The 19,199-nt window shown below is 43.2% G+C and overlaps 1 long non-coding RNA gene and 1 pseudogene across 2 annotated transcripts; one reads left to right on the top strand and one right to left on the bottom strand.

Annotated features, from left to right (window-relative positions):
• Positions 1–17: 17 nt before the first annotated feature.
• On the bottom strand, positions 18–12,057 carry LOC309622275 (uncharacterized protein C14orf93 pseudogene; annotated as a pseudogene). Its single transcript, XR_014249460.1, has 2 exons — positions 12,008–12,057; positions 18–1,465 (listed from the first exon to the last, which is right to left on the bottom strand). The product of XR_014249460.1 is annotated as an uncharacterized protein C14orf93 pseudogene (transcript).
• Positions 12,058–12,265: 208 nt separating this feature from the next.
• On the top strand, positions 12,266–18,339 carry LOC309622276. Its single transcript, XR_014240662.1, has 2 exons — positions 12,266–12,360; positions 12,840–18,339. It is a non-coding gene; the product is annotated as an uncharacterized lncRNA (long non-coding RNA).
• Positions 18,340–19,199: the final 860 nt, after the last annotated feature.

The raw sequence follows: 19,199 nt of genomic DNA, 5'->3' as shown, positions 1-19,199 counted from the left end.
CCTCACATCCCCAACTCTCTCTTAGTCCTGAATTCCTCTTGGCAAGCAGAGGGCCCGTGATCAAATATGAATGAGCCGTCTGTGCTCAGCAGGCATCCTCGCCAGGAGAGGCAGAACCCACGGAGCAGCCAAGGCAGCTGTGGAGAAGGTGCCATGCAGAGCGACAGAGAGGGAGGGCAGTACCACTGCCCCGACACCACTCACGCCAGAAAATGACCTTCTGCCGGAGAGGCCACGGTACCAAAAAAAAAAAAAAAAACCCAAAAACAAAACCCCAAAAAACCAGGAGGGCTGACTCTACCTGCCGGCAAAGGAAACTGGGTACCGTGCTGTTTTGTCACAGATACAACCGAAAGAAAGGCTGAAGGATGGAGAGAAGAGAAGAGAAAGAGGCCGGGAAGAGCACAGAAGCACAGCCCCGCTAGTGTCCTGCGCTGCGTACTCACGGGGTCGAGCATCGGAGGCCCCTCGCCTGCAGCCAGGGCGCATCCCGGGAGCCGTACGTCTCTCTGAGCGGCCGGGAAGCCCAAGGGCCCAGGCCCCCCAGCTGAGGCCGCTCCCAGCTGCCGCAGCTCCTCGATCACCACCTGCACGCCGCTGCCCACGCTGTCACACTCCTCTTCCCCGGCCGGCACGGCCCTGTCTGCCTCTCCGGGGCTCTCCTTGAGGGGCCCGGGCTCCTCGGGTGGGGAGCCGTGAGCCCGGCTCTCGCTGTCTTCATCGGGGACGGGCACCTTCCCTTGCCTCAGCTCACCCACTTCCTCCTGGAGACGTTTTAACAATTCGTTGTTGGCCCTGGCGAGACCCAGCGCAGCCTCAGCCAGACCCACGGCCTTATCCACCCGCTGGTAGATAATATGCAGGAGCTGCTCTGAACTCTGGACGGCCAGGCCGTGTCCGGTGACCGTGATCGGGGTGCTGGGAGGAGGGTTCCCGCCCTGACAGCCTGTGCTGCCCCCGCTGGTCTCGCTCTTACAGGCACAGCAGCAGCATCTGGCCTCGCCGCCACTGGGAGGGGAGAAGAGAATGGTGGCGCTGAAGGACATGGTGGCAGAGGCAGGAAGGCCCGTGCTCACGCTGCTGGACTGCTCCAAAAGTGTCCCCAGTCGACCGGACCGCACGAAGCTCTGGCCTCTTTGGATTCACTCTCCTTTTTCATGGAGGGTGGTCGGAGCAGCCTGGGCCCCCCGGGGCTGGGTTCTGTGAAGGAGGAGTGGGCTAGCCCTGAAGGCGCACACAGTCCATGGCTGCCTCTCCTCGGGCTGTGGAGCAGAGGGCCTTCTTCTCTGTGCAGATCCTGTGCTGCCCTAGCTCAGCACACTGGGGGTCACACTCACCCCTTCCCAAAAGGGTGGGCCTACACAGGCCTTCGGGAGGAACACAGTTTCAGAGGGTGGAAGGCATGGAATTCCCGACCACTCCAAGCTAAGGAACAGAGATGGGACTCAAAAGGACCCACGGGCATCTGGAAAGATCAGAATATTAAGGAAGAAAATGTAGATCTGTCTTCTCTGTCTCTCTATCTTGCCTGTAAAAACAGTACTGCATTTTACTGCTTTGACATCATTCCTTAAGGAGTTCAGAACACTTCATGTAGGTTAATCTCATCCACACAACAGCTCTAGGAAACACATGTTAACCCAGGGCCAGAGAAGAGACATGCAGAGAACTTATATATCTTTTTCAAGGTAAGGGGAAGACAGCAGAATCCAGTTATGGCTACTTTCAGTTTAGTGTGTGTGTGTTTGAACTGATACCACTTTTTGTTGACATAAAAAATCATGATTCTACCGTCTCTATAATTTGCATACAGATGCATTCAGAGTAAGACTCCTAAACAAGGAAAAGGCCAATCAATGCAGCCCCCAACATGTTGCCAACTTCACACTATTATATCATTAATGTTTTGGGGGTGGGCAGGGAAATGAAAGGAAAAGCTGGATAGGAGAGTTGAGCTGCAGTAACCAGGGCTGCACAGCCCCCTACTCTCACACTTTGTACACCTGGGCCTACAGCCTCTTCAATAGAAACTAGCTGTTCTGAATCCTCCAGCTGGAAGCCTAGAGAAATCACTTCTGGGGCCCCTCAACTCCACTTCTCATGCTGCTTAAGGGAGAGGCAGAGCTGAACGGGATTGTCTAAGTAGCTACATGCTGCCACTCTACCCACACAACCAGCCCCCAAAAGGAGAGACCAGAATATCAATGATAAGCCAAACTGCCTCTCTTTTGAATCACTGTAGTTAAGCAACTAAGCTACTTCAGGAGGAAAAAAAAAGCGTGGGAGGGTTGGTTTGTACAACCGAGAACACTCCAAGGAACTTCATATTGTCATTTTCTAAATGACACTTGATTACAGAAAAAAGAAACTTTCTGCCTGAAGCTCCCTAAGTGACAAAATCTTAAGTGTGTTTACAATTTCCTCAAGAGATACAATTCTATCTTACCCTGTAAATTATATCATAACATCACAACTAAAAGGAGAGGAGGAGATTAGGAGAATTTTCCACATTCCGAGATATGGTTTGTTTGTTTGTTTGTTTTGAGTCAGCAATCTCATTTCAGAAACAGGCAATATCAATGCCTCTGAGGTACTAAAATGTAAATCTGACAATGCATTTTAATTACATTTGGTTATTAAAGAATAGTCTTTAATTTGCTTTTTCTACCCTTTATATCGAAGAAATGCTTTTCTGTGCTAGATATTCACATCTTGTAAGAACTTAAATCCATTTACTGCTTCTTTATCACTAGGGTCACTGGAAGGCATAGTTAAACCTAAAAAACTAAAGGTTAGGACTTCCCTGGTGGCGCAGTGGTTAAGAATCCGCCAGCCGATGCAGGGGACATGGGTTCGAGCCCTGGTCCAGGAAGATTCCACATGGCGCGGAGCAACAAAGCCTGTGCGCCACAACTACTGAGCCTGCGTGCCACAACTACTGAAGCCCGCGTGCCTAGAGCCCGTGCTCTGCAACAAGAGAAGCTACCACAATGAGAAGCCCATGCACTGCAACAAAGAGTAGCCCCCCCCTCCACAACTAGAGAAAAGCCTACTCGCAGCAACGAAGACCCAACGCCGCCAAAAATAAATAAAACAAACAAACAAAAACAACAACAACAAAAAATAAAGGTTAAAGTCAAATTAAAACGAAAGGTTAAAGGAAAGCACTAAGCGATTCCCAGGTCAATTTGTGGATGAATCATTAATATATCCTTTTCTTTCCTAAATAAGGTCCTACATGCTCCAGCGGGGTTTTTAACTTTTTTAAAACCAACATCATGCAGAGTTTAATCTGAAACATGGATGTTGTGAGAAAAAGAAAATTATGTAAACAGTAATATACCACTTGGGTTCAGGATTTGTACAACAAGAAATTAAGACCTGTCACTTATATAATACTGTACATCAACTATACTTCAGTTAAAAAAACTGTTTTTAATAAATAAATAAATAATGTATAAAATAAACTACAAGGATATACTGTACAACACAGGGAATGTAGCCAATATTTTATAATAACTATAAATGGAGTGCAACCTCTAAAAATTGTGTATCACTATATTGTACATTTGTAACATATAATTTACATTAACTATACTTCAATTTTTAAAAATTAAAAAAAAAAAGAAATGAAGATGCATCATGTTGGGACTCCGGGTGGGTACACTTCCTGGGATCAAATTGACAACTGCAATGCTCTTGCCCCAAAAACTCACTCTTTCTTGCAGGAGGCCTTTACCCCTGCCAGCGTTGTGCCTGCCTTGAGCCCCTCCCTCCCCTTAAATGGTCTTTCTTAGGTAATCTTCCCAAAACAGCACTAAAATGGGCTGTGTGAACTTGGGCATATAATTCCCTTTTCTGAGCCCCAGTGTTCTCATCTCTGCCTACTTTGAGTGTTTTTGTGAAGACTGTATATAATATATATAAAGGCACCTACAGAATACTGGCACACAGTCAGTCCTCCACACATAACAGCTAGATTCCTGAAACCTTTTGTGTTCCCATCCTGGACATCCATCCTGACGTCCTAATCTTGAAAAAAAAAACAAACAAACAATGGCTTGAAATAGAATTTGGGGAGTTTCCCCTCTAAATTTAATATCACATTTCTAAGAAAAAATGAATTCAAGTCTACAAAGACGCATTTATCAGTACAAAACCTTTTGTGATGCAAATTAGAAAGGTATTGAGAAAACAGAGTATTTGTAATTTACTTACTATCATGACCTGGTTTAGACTAAGGATAATTTCAACTCTGCTAGTTTTTAATACTAAATATATTTTCATATTTGTGTTGACATAAAATATCACGATACTATCTGCTCTATAATTTTGTCCCTCAATTTCTTTCTGCTTTTCGACTTTGTGTATTACCTAACTATGTCCATTTTAGAATGTCACATTCAGGGCAACAAATAGGTGTTTTCTTGAATTAATCTGTCTACAAAAACCTGGAACAGTGCAATGTAACATAATGGGCATTCAAATAACTCTTTTGGGGTTCCTATGGATATTACTGCTGACTTAGTTTCCCTGGCTCCTGCTAGAGTCTCCCACATAAGCTCTAAGACACTGAAATAAAAGCATGAGGAAACTGGAGTTGGCAGGTATTAAAGGAACATTTCACATTGTGATATTTACTAACCAGACACCAATTCAAATGCTGGATAAATTATTAAAAACAAAACACTAATATCATTAGCTACATATATCCCCATTAGAGATGAGCAAGTTAAAAACAACAAAAAAAATGTGTTTCTAAAAATTCTCTATAAGCAAGGCCATGCTAAAGGATGAGTCACCAAAATGGATTGCCACCTCCAAGTACTCAAGTGGAGGGAAGACAAAGTCCCTACACACAAGGAGCTTACAGTGCCTGTGAGAATAGAATGTCTAAAGAACGAGTCAAAATATACACGTGCCTAAAAATATGGTACAGACTAAAAAAATCTTGAGGAGTTAGTTCAAAATAATAGAAAGATCAACAGAATGAAATCATGTGGAAGGGGGCTTATCGAAGAAAAACCTACAACTGAGCCTTGAGCAAGATATAGGATGAACTGGGAGGGTGGTAAGAAGACGTGATAGATAAGTGAGAGGAAAAAAACAAACATAACAGAATTAATAGGGTACATGTGAGAGATCAGAGCAAAAGGGCTTATATAAAAGGTACAGAAACCTGACAGAGGACTTTGAAAATCAAGTTAAGGAAACTCTTAGAGCAGGGGTCCGCAAACCTTTCTCTGTAAAGGACTAGATAGTAAATAACTTAGGCTTTGCAGGCCATGTGGTTTCTGTCACAACTATTCAACTCTGCCATTGTAGCACAAAGCAGCCATGGGCAATACATAAACATGAGCATGGCTGTGTTCCAATAAAACTTTATTTATGGACACAGAAATGTCACAAATTACATTTAATATTTACATTAAAAAATATAAAAGCCATTCTTAGCTCATGGGCCATACAAAAACAGGTGGCAGGCCAGACCTAAGATTACAGGCTATAGTTTGCTGACCCCTGTCTTAGATAACTAAAGTGGAACAGTTAGAGGTTAGGAGACTGTTTAATCCTGGAGAGAAGTGATGAGAATCAGCGTTGTGGATATGAAGGTTCAACATCCTGGAGGAAGGACTGATCATATTTCTTAACTTAATAAATGTGGGGGATAGAGATTGGTTAAAGACAGCTTCAAGATTATAAACCTGAGGGTAAGAAGATGGTACCACTGACAGAATGATAGAAATGAGGAAGCTGAGAGGAGGCACCAGCATGTTTGAGAAGATGTGTATTTATACAACACGTTAAATTTCAAACTGATGGCAGCATCTTTAAATGGAATGTTCTGAAAGCAACTGGCTAGGACTGAAAAACAAAAACAAGAGGAAGGTCAGAGCTGGAATGCAGATTTGGAAACTTTAGCAGGAGGTTATATTTGAACCTCAGAGAGTGAATGAGCTCTCCAAGGAGTAAATACAAAGTCCTTGGCAAAGGCCAAGGACAGCACTTCGAGCCAATCCTTGCAAGAGGCTTCATTAAAAGAGAAGAATGGTCAGTAAGGTGGGAGGAAAAGAGTGTTATGAAAGCCAAAGTAGAGTGTCAAGGGACTTCCCTGGTGGCACAGTGGTTAAGAATCCGCCTGCCAATGTAGGGAACAAGGGTTCGAGCCCTGGTCTGGGAAGATCCCACATTGCCACAGAGCAACTAAGCCTGTGCACCACAACTACTGAGGCTGCACTCTAGAGCCCGTGAGCCACAACTACTGAGCCCGCACTCTAGAGCCCGTGAGCCACAACTACTGAGCCCGCGTGCAGCAACTACTGAAGCCCGCGCACCTGGAGCCTGTGCTCCGCAACAAGAGAAGCCACTGCAATGAGAAATGAGAAGCCTGTGCACCACAACAAAGAGTAGCCGCCGCTCACCGCATCTAGAGAAAGCCCACTCACAGCAACGAAGACCCAACGCAGCCAAAAATAAATAAGTAAATTTATTAAAAAGAAAAAAAGTGGGGCTTCCCTTGTGGCGCAGTGGTTGGGAATCTGCTGCCAATGCGGAGGACACGGGTTCGAGCCCTGGTCTGGGAAGATCCCACATGCCGCGGAGCGACTGGGCCCATGAGCCACGGCTGCTGAGCCTGCGCGTCTGGAGCCTGTGCCCCGCAACGGGAGAGGCCGCGATGGTGAGAGGCCCGCGCACCGCGATGAGGAGTGGCCCCCGTTTGCCACAACTAGAGAAAGCCCTCGCACAGAAACGAAGACCCAACACAGCCAAAAAAATATACAAAAAAATAAATAAATAAAACAATCTTATAAAAAAAAAAAAAGAAAGTGGATCCAATCAACTGTGACAAGTGCAGTAGAATGGTTAAAAAAGATGCAAATTAAGGAAATACATTTTATTTGTCTGTGACGGTCACTGGCAATGACCAGAGAGGTATTTTTTGTAGTGAAAGTAATACTATGCAGTAGACGAAAGAGAACGTGATGGAGAGAAAATGGAAGCAAGACATGAAGTCAAGTTTTCTAGAGTTTAGTTATGAAAGGAAGGAAATAGGAAGTCAGAAAGGGCACTAGAGCCTCAGTATGTTTAAAAAGCAGAAAGAAAAAGGCCAGTGAAAAAGGAAAGGATGAACATATTAGGAAAGGATTTAAGTTTTCTTCTAGCAAGGATTCGCGCAATGTGAGAAGGGAGGAAAGCAAGCTCTTCCGTGAGGCTGCAGAGAAGAAAAAGATGAACTCAGGGGCCAAGATTCATTGATGTGGAGAGAGCAAGACAAAGATATATGCTATTGAGACACTCTTTTTACTTTACAGACTTTTCTCAGTCTGAATAATTCAAACTGATAAAAGAACTTTATTATAGATAGTGCTGCATTATCTGTTGCTACAACCTGCTAAATTCTTCTTGTCTAACACTCCAGACCTACCATAATTAATCATTCTTGCTTTTTTCTATCACTATTTTAAGGTTCTAAAGCCCATTTAACCCTGCCAACATTATTAACATAGCTAAACTTTATTATGGTATCTTTATTTTACCTCTCAAAATGTATAACTGTTTAATATAATAGCCCATGAAGCAATCCATGTTATGTCTGGCAAAGCAACAGTTAACTGGAGTAAATTATTCAGGCAGTGTCTATACCATTATTATTAAACATTAATACTGTCAACTTTCGCAACTTCAGATTGCTGATTTATTCTAAAACCAAGAGTTTGCATTCTTGTTCAAGAAAGAAACAACAGGAATAAACTAAGATTGACCACCACTGAATAACATACATGCCTTTTGCAAAATGCTATCAACTTTTAGAATTGAATGTTAAGAAAAAGATCTTCAATCCTATGATGAGTTGCCAACACAAAATGACAGCAGCTGTCAAACTTAAGTTGACATAAAATCTGTGTGTTTGGGGTTCATTCTGTATTGGTCTAATTTTAATACATGTGAAAGGAGCCTAGAAAATGTACTTTTCAAAAATTTTGTGTTTTTTTAAATAAATATTTAGATAAAGAAGAAAGCAAACTCATCTTCTTTAGACAGACAGCTCAGGGTGAGACTGTCCATAATCTTAACTATCCCTTTCCTCCCAAGACATGTATTTTTGTTAGAACTAAATATATCATACCCTTGGCAGCTCCCCTGCTTCCTTCAACCCATTCTGAGTTTGAATTTTCTGCATGACTGAGTTCACCTCCAAACTATGAAAAATAAAAGTTTTCCCACTGTTTAATAGGTGTGTAGGATATGGTATCACTCAGATGATATATGTTTTTATAATGGGCCCTTGACTCATTCCGGGTCATGCTAGCAATGGACTTCCTTAAATGTGATTACTGAAAGCATAGCAACTGATACCATAATCTTCATTTTAAGAAATAAAAAAGGAAAATGGCCACTTAAAGTTCCTGCTGTGCCGGTCAGCCCTTCTACCCCACTTGAAGGTGCAAAATGGCTCACCGGATAGAAGGTCCTCTCAAAACCTATTTCTATCAGACATGAGCTCCTTATCACACAAGAGCAGGTAAGTAAATACCAAAAAACAGTATTTTTCTACATTTTTAAAGACTGACCCACCTAAGGATCTACAAAAAAAACAAAATCTAAGACCTCGTTTCTAGGGGTAAAAAAGATGTAGACCCAGAGGGCAGAATGAGGTCCTAAGAAAAGGATCCCACGTAATCCGAAAATTCCAAGTATGTTTGTATAGTAGTACCAGAGTTTTTAACCCAGTACAGCACTGTCCTTTTTCTTTACATGTGCTAAAATGCAACTTGGTGAGATTAAAATTACCGGTTTAAGGTTTTCATATCCATGTGCCTGACGTAAATGACTCTTCCTGCATTTCTGGAGAAACTGAAAAATGAAAAACTAGCTCCTAAAGCTGTATCGTGTGCCCAGCGAGCCCTCGGTAAATGTTAGCTGATTAAATATTAGTCAAAGATGACAAAGTGGGCACGCGGGACAGCAGAACAATTTCCGAAGAGAGCGTGTGTTTCAGCCACAGGCAGGGTGAACACAGCGGCGCAAGGGAGAACAGAGCTGAGCTCCGCCCTCGAGGCCGCAAGGAACAGGGCGACCCGCCACTGAGCCCCCCGGTAGACTGTGCCCTGGGTGTCCTGGGAAAGGGGTGTTCCTCAGAAGGCCGCAGACAGCAGATTGGCCGAGGCGCGGCCGGGGATCTCGCTGGGTCACCGTGGGTAGACTACGTGGCCAAAAAAGCTCGGAGGGCTTGGGGGGAGTATGGCGGGAGAGTTCCCGCGGCGATCCCGCTTTGGCGGCCCTAAGCGTGTCCCACCGCGTGTGCCCCGCGCGCCACGCCACCTGACTGAGGGGCGCCAAGAAAGGCGCGCGGGCGGCCAGGGACGACCGATGCGCGGCTCGTGTACCCGGCCAACGCGCGCGCACGCGGGGAGGCCCCGCCCCGCCAGTCTCCGGGCTCCCGGTGATTGGCGGTTGGACGATGAGGCGGAGCAGGGCTGGGACGTTATTGGCCGCAATCCACAATCACTCAACAAGCCAGGGAGGGGAGGGGCCTCTTCAGGGAGGGACACGACTGCGAGGCTTTTTGAAAGCCGTTAGACGCCATCTTTAGCTTGCTTTTTTTTTGTTTACTCGCTTTTGTTCTCTGCTGCTCACAAAGCTGCGTGTACACAATTATAGGTACAGTGGCCACAAGTCGGCCTCATACGTTTGGTGGCAGAAGGCTTTTCGTTCCTGCCGGCCTCAGCTGCAGATCTTTCAGCAAGGTGGCAGCTGCCCTTACTTCAAAGAAGTTTTCATCTCGAGGGGCCCCGCGGATTCCCAAGCAAAACCAACCGAGTTTAGCTTTGCTTTGGTAGGAGGGCCAAGCCAACGATATATTCGTGGGAGGAATTTTGTTTCTTACAAAGAAATGCAAAGCAAGGACATTGGCTCTGAGCCTAAAATCCTACTAAAAATCAAATAGCATAGGAAGACAGGGGCTTGGGCTGTGTATACTGCTCTAGAAGAACTCTCTGTTTTCCGAGAAGGTAAAAAGTATACGTGAAGACCTGCAGTGAGGCGAAAAAGACTAAGAGCAAAACTCCATTAAAAATTCCCAACATTGCTGCCATCACAAAGGTCACTAGACAGACTAGATTTCAAAGATACGCAGGCCTAAACTTGTGGAATGATCCACGTTTGAGACTGATCTGACTTGTATTGTTAGGGAATAAAAATGCACTCAATACAGATAAACCCAGAGAGCCCACACGGGCTACTTTCATTATAGTGAATGTCAAGACCTGTACAAACAGTTTAATCGCCGTTGTTAGGTGTCCTAAATACTGCTTGAAACTGAGTGGGACGCGAGGTGGGGAATGGAACTGTTTTATCACACAGGTTTTGTTGTCCTGAAATTTTGAACCCTACAGTAGATCTTTTTTTATCTCCTGGTCGCTACTTCACTTGTGACATTCCAGTTTCTCCCTCATCACCCCATATACCTCCTATGCTTTCACTCCAATCTGCCAATAGAGATTTGACTATAAATATTTTCCGTATGAGTCCTAATAGGAGACAGTGGTTCTGTAACAGAATAAAGTGAGAATACGTCTCCTGCAACCGGAGGTGCTGTTCTGAGCCCGTTGTTCTCTAATTCGTACACTTCTCTCCGTGGCATGGGGAGAAGGCTTTTCATTTTAAAAATCCGACATGATAACCAAAATGCATTTCTTATCCCTCCCATATATTATTTGCCTTTGCCTCCTCTTGGCGCCTCCCCCATCACCACCACCATGAACAGTTTTTGAGAATTGGACTTGACTGGATTATTTTCCTGATATTTTGCCAGCTGTGAAGCTTTTCAAACAAATCCCAACCTATCAACGACCATTTTGTCAAAAAGCCAAGAGAGAACTTCCCTTCTGAACACACCAACCAAACCACACATAAAGGCCAAAATATACACAGCTGTACATTTAAGAACGTGAGACAATAAAAAGCAAAACCACTTAGGCAAAACAGTCACTAAAGAAGGCTTTAAACCACAGACTCAATAAATTGCCTACCCTCATTTGCCACATGGACTGCATATTCCTTGGCAATTATTTAATTATTCACTAATCTGATACTTTAGAAGAAGAGCAGAAAATACAGTAAATGCACATGGAATGAAAATGCCTAAGTAATTCTATGCATAGGATTTCTTCTAAGCTTTAATTTGCACATGAAATCCTGTCTAGATCACATTTGGGAACACAACAGAAAAAAATCTACATCCTAGGGGCTACTTTGCACACAAAAAACCAAAGGCAATCGCTTTTGAAAACAAAATCTGATATGGCACATATACACATACTGTACATATACACAAAGCACAAAACCCCAAGATAAATCTTTACGAAATTATTTGCTTAAAGAAACACACACACACACACAATGTTCTCATGAAAAATGTGTGTAAGACACACTGTAAGAAGGGCTTTGACCCCCCTCCCCCGCCGGGAAATGAGTGTCACAATTATAAAATCCAAACATTTTTAACCTATTGGCCTTGGACAATTGCCACATTCAAGCCACTTGGTTTTGGTTCTGGGGGAGGGTGTGTAAAACGCACGCAAACAGCTTTGTGAGGGAGTCTCAAATCTCCGCTTCCTTCGACGTTGCCTGTGGCAGAAATTTACATTATCCCTTCATCCCGCTTAAAAAAAGAAACCTACACTTCCCAAGAGGCTAAATTTTTTAAATTCCCCTGACCATAAAAATTTACCAGTTCTTAAAATGTGATAGCAAAAAGAAAAAAAATCTCTATAAATTTGGCTGCAAACAGTTGTACACGGCCATCCTGCTTCTCAACTTCTTGGTATATTTAAAACCTTGACCAGGAAGAAGAAAGAGGAAGAGAGACAGAAAAAGAAATGGGGAAAAGCGCACATTCCCCTTAGCAAGTTTCCTCACCCCAGCATTGCCACAGATCTCTATTTTTTAAAAAAATTTGAAAACACACACAAGATTAAGGAGAAAAAAAATGGAAAAAGGATACCCGAAGGTCGTATGGCTCTTTGTATTCGTGTGTGTGCAAAAAGAAGGACTCGCGGAGCCAGAGCCGGCAAGCCCCGCCCCTCCCCGGACGCCTGCCCGGATTGGCCGCTGGCGGCCGCTGGGCGCCCCACCCGCGAGCACACGCGCAGCGCCCGAGGCGCGGGCCCAGGGGGCCCCCAAGGGCCGCCCGACCGCCGACCCTGGCCCCCTTCCGCTCGGACCCTGGCGGCCCGGTTGGCACCTATACCCTTCCCCACCTCTCTCCCCTTCCTTTCACTTTCTCACCCTCCTCTCACCCTTTCCCATGTTTGTTCCTCAGTAAAACCAGGCCTTCGTTACCAGCATAAAAAACCGGTGAGCGAGCACCTTCTGACAATTTGCTAAAGTTGGTTAACTAGTCAGTAAAATTCTAGTTTGGGATTAAGCATCAAGCACTCGGAGCGTGGGCCGAGCTCATGATTTCCAGGTGGAACGTCTCTGGGTCACGTCTATTGCTTAACCCTCCCACCTTTAAATGAACATTCATGCAACTGCGTGACATCTTTCAGGTGAAAGACAAAGTAGTCTTACACTTTGGGCGAGGATTTTTGCTCAGACTTCGTCCCCAATTTTTTCTCTATTTGGCTAACACTACATTCTCAAGAACCTACAATGGTCCCCCTTTACCTCCTGCATGAAGACCTGGTTGCTTGTACCTGGATTTTAAACCACTCATAATCTGGCCGCAGGCCTCTGTTTGTACTTATTTCCCACTGCCCTCACTCCCGTATTATTCCTTTGCTCAAGCGGTTTCATTTGCCTGGAGTAATGCGTGTCTCCTGTTCTCTGACTAGTCAGTTTTGAAACACTCTTCAGCTATTTCAGTCAACACAGACCACTTCCTTCTCTCAACTATCAGCATGAACTTCATGTTTACTCAGGTTAGTGCTTAACTCTACCTTGATTGTTTCCCATATTTCAGTAATTTCACACTAGTAAATTGTTTGAGATCACAGATCATATCTTAAACTTCTTTTTTTCCATTCAGGAGCTGTTTTTTAAATTTTTACTGCAGCAGCTGGCATAATTATAGACATTTAGTAAACACTGAAAAAAAATCATTTATAATTGAGTGAATTTTTTTTCTAGCTAAACACACACAGATTTTGAAACTCAGATCCCACAACAAGAATTTGCCTTCTTCAGTAACAGTTCATGAGCACTTACTGTGCAGGGACTGCTGTGAACACTTTACATGTATTTACTTATTTAATCGCCACAGTAGTGGGGAGGTACTCATTATCCTCACTTTATAGATGAGGCTAAGAGAGAAAGAGGTATAATAATTTGACTAAGGTTATACAGCTAGTAAGAGGTAGACCTGGAACTTGAACCCAGAAAATTTAGCTCCATAGCGCAAGTTCTTAACCGTTATGCCTCACTGGCTCAAAGCACAGCTTTAAAAAATATTGTTATGTGATTTCACCCTCACAACATTCCACAAGACAGCTGGCCTGAACGCTTCTAAAATATCAATGTAATGAAGTCACACACAAAGATGAGGGGACTGTTCTAAATTAAAGGACAACAGGGGACCTCCCTGGTGGTCCAGTGGGTAAGACTCCGCGCTCCCATCGCAGGGGGCTGGGTTCGATCCCTGGTCGGGGAACTTGATCCCACATGCGTGCTGCAACTAAGGAGCCCGCCTGCCACAACTAAACATGCCACAACGAAGATCCTGTGTGCTGCAACTAAGACCCGGCACAGCCAAAATAAATAAATATTTAAAAAATAATAATAATAAAAATAAATTAAAGGACAATAAAGAGACATAACAACTAAATGCAAAATATGATCCTTGATTGAATCGGGGTTAGGAAAAAAAAAACTATAATGGACATTATCAGGATAATTGGGGAAAATCGAATGTGGTAAATGAAATATATGAAACTAGATAATGTGATTATATCAGTATTAAACAGGCAGGTTATTGGCATCCCAATTTTACAGGAAACAGGATCAGAGAGAGGTTACTACAAGGTCTCATTGCCCCAAGCCGGCTGTCTTATTCAGCCCCCCAGTGCTGAAATATCTCCTCCATTCACTTGTTGGTTCTCAAAGTCTAGGATGTTCTTGGTACGATCTGCTTCTCAGCAGAAAGGGCTGTTGCCTCCAAGTGTTTTTTTCACCCTAGCAGCACCCTGGCTTATATGGCAACCCAGGCAGCAGCTTTGCCTGTTACATGAAAATGAGGTGGCAGTGCTTATATTCTTAAGGGTTATAGACTTCCTGTGTTTCCTTTCCCGTGTTTTCCATTATTAAAAAATAATAATAATACGGGACTTCCCTGGTGGTGCAGTGGTTAAGAATCTGCTTGCCAACGCAGGGGACACGGGTTTGATCCCTGGTTCGGGAAGATCCCACATGCCGCGGAGCAACTAAGCCCGTGTGCCACAACTACTGAGGCTGCGCTCTAGAGCCTGGGAGCCACAACAACTGAGCCTGCATGCCGCAACTACTGAAGCCCGCGCCCCTAGAGCCTGTGTTATGCAACAAGAGAAGCCACCGCAATGAGAAGCCCGCACACCGCAACGAAGAGTAGCCCCCGCTCACCGCAACTAGAGAAAGCCCGCACGCAGCAACAAAGACCCAACGCAGCCAAAATAAATAAATAAATAAAATAATAATAATAATATAAGCCAGGAAAATCATTAGAAAAGTAAACTTTTTACCTTTTTTTTTTTTCCTTTTTAGCTGCACTGTGTGTCATGCGGGATCTTAGTTCCCTGAGCAGGGATCAAACCCGTGCCCCCTGCAGTGGAAGCATGGAGTCTTAACCACTGGACCGCCAGGGAAGTCCCAGGAAAACATTCACTTTTGATAGGAATATATTAGGACATCTCATATCCTCAGGTGTACAGGTGATCATTTTCAAAAACGTTAGGATGAAGGGAAAACAAAACTGTTAATGACAATTATAATCAACATTTATTGAGGGTTTACTTGGTGCCAGCCACTCTATTTCATGTACTCAAGCCTATAAGTACGATTATATTGCCTCTTTTACTAATGAGAAAACTAAGACTCAGAGAGGGAGGGTGACTTCCCTCAAGGTCATTAAGCTCATTAAATGGTGGAGTCAGAACTTGAATCCAGGTCTTCTGACTCCAGGACCTGTGCTCTTGACCATTCATTAGTCTCTGCCTAAATTGCAATCCACTCTGCCTTGCGATGTTATACTCTTTTGCTCTCTTGTTCTGAGTCCACGAAAGAGAAGCCTGTCTTCCCTCTGATTATCAGTAGAATGTTCACAACCCCCATACAACATCTCTTGGGATATATCTTTAATTATGAGTCCATTTCTACAAAGGTCAGAGTTAAGATGGAAAAGCCATTTCTTTTCTTTCTTTCTTTCTATTTTTTTTTTTGGTCACGCCATGCGGCATCCGCGCCCCTGCAGTGGAAGCTCAGAGTCTTAACCACTGGACCACCAGGGAAGTCCTGTCATTTCTTTTAATTTTTTTCCTTATTGTCACAGGGGAATCTTTGGTAGAAAGTTTGAGTAAACCATTTTTGTGCTCTTAGGTAATGAGAATAGGGAGAAAATGCACCTTTTTCACCTAATTACAATTTAAAATTCTAAAGCATTTGAGATTTCAAATGTTAAACTTCACAGATGACTTGTCAATTGAGGAAAAGCTACTTATTTAGCTTTGAATCAAACAGATCTCTTTAGTATTTTAAGCTGTTTCTGTTCAGTGAGATCCCAAAGGGGCCTCTCCACACAGTGAAATCTAACTTCCCCTGGCATGAGGCCAGGAAGCTGTTTCTGACAGTCATTCATTACCACACCCAAGAGCATTTTAGAACAGTAGTGGAAGGAAATCCCAGAGCCAGTTGGGACTGTGTCCTCAGAGACACTGGTGAGGGAAGTGTCTGAGAGAGTTGAGATTTGGAGAAATGAGAGAGGTTACAGAAAGGTGGAAGATAATGCAAAGGAAAAGAGAAGGAAGAGAGGCAGGTAGCAGGGAATAGTACTCAAGGAAGAGTGAAGAAAGGAGTTTATGCTGTAGCAGGAGTGAGGGCTGATTAGATTTTAAAAGAAAAAAGTTATGGATTTAATGATTTATTGAATGCAAAATAAATTGTATAAACAGCTGGGAAGTTTTTCTTTAAAGACCTGCAAATAAAGAATAAATTAAAATGCAATAAAATAAAAAATTAAAGATAGGTAAATGCAAAGTAAAAGGAGGAAGAGGAAAAGAAAGATGCCAGCTTATATAGGTAGAAGAAATGACAGAATTTGAAAAACCAACATTTGCAACCACCAATGCAAAAGTTGATTCAGGAAGGATCATCAGTGGATGCTAAAACCAATGGGTGCAAGACTATGGGAGTACAGGATTTTCCCATGATTTCAAATAATCACTCTACTTATTATTAGTTTACTAATTAATTACAAAGGGCAAATAATGTACCTTTATTTCTTTTTTTTTATAAATTTATTTATTTATTTTTTATTTTTGGCTGTGTTGGTTCTTCGTTGCTGTGCAGGGGCTTTCTCTAGCTGCGGTGAGCGAGGGCTACTCTTCATTGTGGTGCATGGGCTTCTCATTGCGGTGGCTTCTCTTGTCGTGGAGCACGGGCTCTAGGCGTATGGGCTCAGTAATTGTGGCGCAGGGGCTTAGTTGCTCCGCGGCATGTGGGATCTTCCCGGACCAGGGCTCGCACCCCTGTCCCCTGCATTGGCAGGCGGATTCTTAACCACTGTGCCATCAAGGAAGTCCCCAAATGGAGAAACCTAGCAGGCAAACTTCAGCGTCATCTATAATGTAACAAACTGACATTATGTGTCTCCAGCAGCAGTGCAATGGGAAGTATACAATATCACCTAGGCAATATTCTTGCTAAAAATGTTTAACTTGAATCTAATCATGAGGAAAGAATCAGACAAATCCAGATTTCACAGGACATATTATGGTCTGTGCTCTTCAAAGTATAAATGTCATAAGAGACACACACACAAATATGAGGACCTATTCTAAATTAAAGGCAACTGAAATGACACGACAGTTAAATGTGATGTGTGAGCCTTGATTGAATCCTGGATCAGGAAAAAATATATATAATGTACATTACTGGGACAGTTGGTGAATTTGAATACAGACAGGGTATTAGATAATACGATCATAGTAATGTTAAATTTCTTGTTGTGATAACAGTACTGTGGTTTTGTAAGGGAATATCTTAGTTCTTAGGAGACATATTTAAGGGTCAAATGTCATGATCTCTGTAACTTACTTTCAAATGATTCAGTAAAATAAATATTAATAAATAAATGGATGTATACATATAAAGTAAATGTGGCAAAATGATAACAATTAGTGAACATATGTGAAGGGTAAGTGGGTATTCATTGTACTATTCTTTCAACTTCTCTGAAGTTTTCAAGCATTTCAAAAAATTTTAAATATAGATAAAATTGTTTGCTTTAGATATTTAGATTCAGCCCTTTCTCAAGACAAGGTTAGGGTCTTAAGGTCCCTGGAATTCTCTGATTTATTTTAGGACTCCATTATAATTCTTCAGAAAATTCTAAAGCACATGTTAATGAACACCACCTAGGATGTCAAAACATTTTGTTTAAACCGGTGGAAGAAAGACAAGTGGCAGCAATTCTAGATTTTGAAGGAAACCAAAACCCAAAGAAAGGTGGCTTGTCTCCATTTTTGGGTGTGGGGCTTGGTGGCACAACTTCCTCTCTTTCACCATTAGTCCTTCCCTTATAAAGAACAAGTCACTCATGCACCTGACATCCAGGAACCAGGCTTGGGTATTGGCTAAGCTTCTGTCCATGGATTGACGAGAAAGCAAAATAAAACAAAATATGGTAAGGGAGATAACCTACAGAGCTACACCTGGAGCTCAGTTCTTCAAGGGCTGATCGTATTTTGTGTGAGACTAATCCTGCCATTTGAAGAGAAAGAGAGCAGGACTGCAGAATCCAGGCAAGGTGGGGATGCTTGTCAAAACTGCCTTTTGGGGCTTCCCTGGTGGCGCAGTGGTTGAGAATCTGCCTGCCAATGCAGGGGACGCGGGTTCGAGCCCTGGTCTGGGAAGATCCCACATGCCGCGGAGCAACTAGGCCCGTGAGCCACAACTACTGAGCCTGCGCATCTGGAGCCTGTGCGCCACAAGAGAGGCAGCGACAGTGAGAGGCCCGTGCACCGTGATGAAGACTGGCCCCTGCTCGCCGCAACTAGAGAAAGCCCTCGCACAGAAACAAAGACCCAACACACCCAAAAATAAATAAATAAATAATTTAAAAACAAAAAAACAAAAAAAACTGCCTTTTATGACACTTAGTTGTAGTTATTTATAAGCAGGGGGGTGGCAAAACATTTTTTAAAGATTCATAAAGCAAGTAATTTTAATTTGTCTTAATTTAAAAATTAATATAACGTTTCATAGTATGTTTCAGAGGAGCAAACAGCATCTTGAAATGCAACAATAATAGGGAGTCACAATGCTGAGAAGGGTAAGAATCACTGGCGTTAAGACACCATAGTGAAATCCTTCATTCATTCATTTATTCATTAAAAATACATTTATTATCTCTACCGAGTAGCCTGCAGCACTCTAGACATTGGGGAATAAACAAAAAGTGTAGTAGAGTTAAGTGTTTAACTGAAAAGGAAGACCGGTATCATAAAACAATCAGAGACCTTACACAGATGCTCATGGAAGTAGCCCATGCAGCCGAGGACCACACCTGGGCTCTACTGACTCAAGGCTGATCCACCTTTATGTGCATTTTCCCTCTTTGGGACTTACTTAGAGATGTGGGACCATGCTTAATCTGTTGTTCTGGTTTAAACTGCTCCATTGCTTTCTTTTCTAAAGATTAAGCTTTGAGTGCAGCCTCAAGACTCAAGGGAAGCAGAGTGATTATGAGCCCTCCCACAGAACCCTGGTGCTCAATGGATTCCCTCTAATCAGACAACAATGCACATCACCACTCCAGATGAACTACCATGAAAAAAGGGTCGATGTATTCTGTGAAACTCTATGCATGGGGAAGCTAAGAATGTCTGATGTCCTTGGGATAGTGATGATATTGAGGCGAGGCTAGGAAAAGAGCTGCAGTAGGTACAAAAATATCCCTTTGACTTTGGTCCCTTGTGGGCTACACACATTCCTACGTGGACCTACTT

This window comes from Balaenoptera borealis (genome assembly GCF_965194805.1).
Source record: "Balaenoptera borealis genome assembly, contig: HAP1_SCAFFOLD_1977, whole genome shotgun sequence".
NCBI classification, from domain to species: Eukaryota; Metazoa; Chordata; class Mammalia; order Artiodactyla; family Balaenopteridae; genus Balaenoptera; species Balaenoptera borealis.
Note: the sequence above shows the minus strand (reverse complement) of the source record. Positions and strands in the feature narration are given on the sequence as shown.